We start from the raw sequence: 3,619 nt of genomic DNA, 5'->3' as shown, positions 1-3,619 counted from the left end.
TCTTTCTTTCTTTCTTTCTTTCTTTCTTTCTTTCTTTCTTTCTTTCTTTCTTTCTTTCTTTCTCTCCATATGCAAATCAAAATGAAAGAAGCAAGAAGAAATATTATAAAGGATACATAACGCAGTGGCAGCACTGCTGTTTCCCACCTTACTCCTCCTTTCACGTTGCTGCTGGCACAGTAGCATGTATTTCAAGGTGAAGAAAGGAGCGAAGGTGCTGGTCTCAGCCTCCATCTCCCAGGCAGGTAGGACAGAGGTGAGGCATGCTATTTTATAGTAGTTTGCTCATGCACAGAATTCTGCCATGCCTGCATCTCAGAGGCTTGATCTGTTTTCACTGCCACAGGGATTGTAGCACTCCTTCCTAGGGATATATGTGGCATAATTCATCTGGAGCCAGTGTATTCATCATGATGATGGAGGTGTTTGAGCCCACAACCTGATCTGGTGGGTGGTAACCCTGTCCATGACAGGGGGTTGGAACGGGGTGCTCTTTAAAGCCTCTTCCAACCCAAGCCATTCTGTGATTCTATGATGAACCATATTGAGCTGGGACCTCTACTGAGAACAGAAGAAGTGGATCCTGTTCCAGGACGATAAGTGTGCCTCTGAGCAGTACTGGTGATGAAGCTTTATAGCAGGAACTTTGATGGGAGAAGTATGCTGAAAGAAATATCTAAAATGGCTTAGACATGGGGCAATACTTTTTCAGTTACTTGGTCACACTGACAAAAAGAGAAAGAAAGATAAAGATGGTGACTAAGTGACAGATCATGTGCATGAACAACCAAAGCTAAAATAGTAATTTAATTTGGGCTGAGTGTAAAGCCTATTATGGAGGTAAAAACAGGTGTAAGTCAAAGCTGAACTAGCACTTCAGAACAGGATGAGGGAATTGATCCTAACAGTTTCTTTTTGTCAGATGTCAGTGCCAGAAGAATCTAATATTAGAGAGGAGAATTGAAGGGGGAAGACTTGGCTGAAAGCATCTTCTCACAGTGTTTGTTCCTGTTGAGAAGTTTTGATTTGGGTGCTCTCTTCACCCAGAAACAGAACTGCATTATGGAGGGGATGAGACTTTTCCTTTTCTCAAAAACACCAGCAAAGGCTGGGCAGTGAAACAGAGAAAAACGTGCCCGGAGGCTAACAGAGCAGAAGCAAGGAACAGCCTTTTAGAATTTTCCCACTACATCTGATTATCGTTTTTTCCCTTTTCCTTCCTCTCTGCTTCACCATATTTTTCTATCACCTAGGAAATACAGGAAACGCTTGCTTAAAGATGTAATATAGAGAGTAATTCCCACGCTGCTCCTTTCGGATTTGAAAGCTGGTCGGAATTTTAGCTCAGTATGTTAAACTTGATAATTTGACATTTGTGAGGGCAATGGCTATCTAAATGCATCCTTATACTGTCCCTGGGGTGCTGCTGCAAACAAAAAACTGTCCCCAATGATTTCACCTTTTTGACTGAATAAAAAGAATGGAAAACCATAAAAAAATATGTTATGAACAATTTCTCCTTTATTATGTCCTGCAAAAATCTGTATAGCTTCAAAAAGAAAAAAGGGAGGGAACAGTGAGAAATTTCAATAACTTTTTTAATGATAACTTCAAATACTAAAAAAGGAATACAATAAAATACAAAGGCATTTCAGAAACAAATCTCTGTCCAGAAATAATTCATTTTGTGCTATGAAGATATCAGTGTAAAAACATTACCTATGTTAGACAAAAATCAAGTCTTAAGACAAATTAATTTCTTACAGAAAAATCATATTACAGCTTGTACTGCAAGGCCTCAGTCATTACTAAAGTTATTTAATATAGATGTTTCATCATGTATTATAATTAAAATGATAAGTTAATCACAGTTTTGACAGTTCTTCCTTGATTAATGTATATTGTTCTTACTGGCTGGTCGTTTTCCATCATAGTGTCATGAACTCTTGGCAAATTGAGCTTGGAACCTCCATATGGAGGGACAAGATTTTCAGTGGAAATGGAATTTCTAACCCTTCAAAGACTTAAGAAAATTCACCTTCCAAAATTTAAACATCTCTGGTAACTTGATGGAGCAAATACTCCTATAAGGACTATGAAGTTCACGAACGCTGCAGAAGACATGTAATTGACTGTATAGTCTGACCATCAGCTATCACACCTACCCATGTAATCTCCCTAGTTTTCTTTGGCAGGTGTGTCACAAAGGATTCAGGGAAAGGCAGTACCTAAAAAAAACATCATTATCAACATCACAGCAAAAGCATCAAATATCTTCACATCCCAGCTCCTTCCCCTGGCAATCTGATTTCAGTGCCCTGCCTGTCCAGAAGCACTTTCTAACATCTACTCTCAATTTCCCTCAGTGGCATAAAAACCTCCTATTTTTGTTTCATCCAACACAAGTGTGGTGAGCAGATTATTCCCTTCTTCTTTGCAGCAGTACGTTTTTTACATTTAAGGGTTATTGCCATCTCCCTCCTCAGTGCTCTCTTCTTTCAGCTCAGCAACCCCATTTCTGTCAATCCTCCAAGACAGCTCATCATTCTTATTGCTCTCCTTTGGAGCTTTTCCAGGTCATCCACATTTTTCTCAAAGGAACTGGGATTGCCATACAGCCTTTATAATATGGGACTTCCCATATTTAAGCCTCAAATCTCAAATGCTGTATTAAAAACACATGATATATTGCCTGCTCTTGTATTTCCTCTTTATTTTAATAGGGGACACACGTTGTGAGGTTGAAACACAGAAAACCCTGCAGCTGCTTTCCTGCCCTGTTCCTAGAGCCTCCTTTGGAAGCAAAGAGGCACAATCCAGTTTGTGGCTGTGACAGGAGTGGGAATTGGAGCAGCCCTAAGGAACTGTGGAAGGCAGCAGGGCAATGAGCACACTGAGGCACCAGGAATGCACACTGGTGTACTAAAGTTCAGAATGCAGCAACTCCCCTCTGCTGCCCCATATCAGGTGTAATTGATCCTCCTGCCAAGGACTCACTAATATGATAAGAAAATCAATATTTTTGTTTTGTAGGCAAGACTTTCGCTTATACAGCTCAGGAGATAGCACTCCTGGTCAGTAACTTAGGTTTGGCTTGGGATTCTCTATGATCTCTCCTCTAAAAGATACTAGCCAGCTAGTCATGCTCTGTCCTGCATTTGGCTACTTGTTCTCTCTAGGTACCTTGTCACTTTGTCTTTACTGAAGTTGACCTTTTTTCTTACCAGAACACTATTCATTCTGATTTCAAGTCTTGCCCTCCATTGCTCTTGCCATTTCTCCAAGTCTGGTGTCATCTGTGCATTTAATAAGGCTACTTGCTTTTAAAGCATACAGACTGTTAAAGAAAAAACTAGAACCAGACCTTGGACAGACCTTTGAACTATATGTGACGTATCTTTAATTTCCTCAGGGAAGCATCCACTCTGCTATTTGGAGCAATTCAGGAGCAGAACAGATTCCCACAGGAAATTTCCATGGATACTACACAACACAGAGGTCTAAGCTTGCTTCCTCTGCTTCCAGATGTGTGGAATTACTGTGTTGCTCACAGCATCAGCTCTTGTCTCTGGAAGTAAAGTCTGGAAGGCAGCCCGACTGTCCTCATCTTTTCCCTCCG

This window comes from Meleagris gallopavo, chromosome 6 (assembly GCF_000146605.3).
Source record: "Meleagris gallopavo isolate NT-WF06-2002-E0010 breed Aviagen turkey brand Nicholas breeding stock chromosome 6, Turkey_5.1, whole genome shotgun sequence".
Lineage (NCBI taxonomy): Eukaryota > Metazoa > Chordata > Aves > Galliformes > Phasianidae > Meleagris > Meleagris gallopavo.
The sequence above is the reverse complement of the archived record's forward strand: the minus strand, read 5'-3'. Positions refer to the sequence as shown.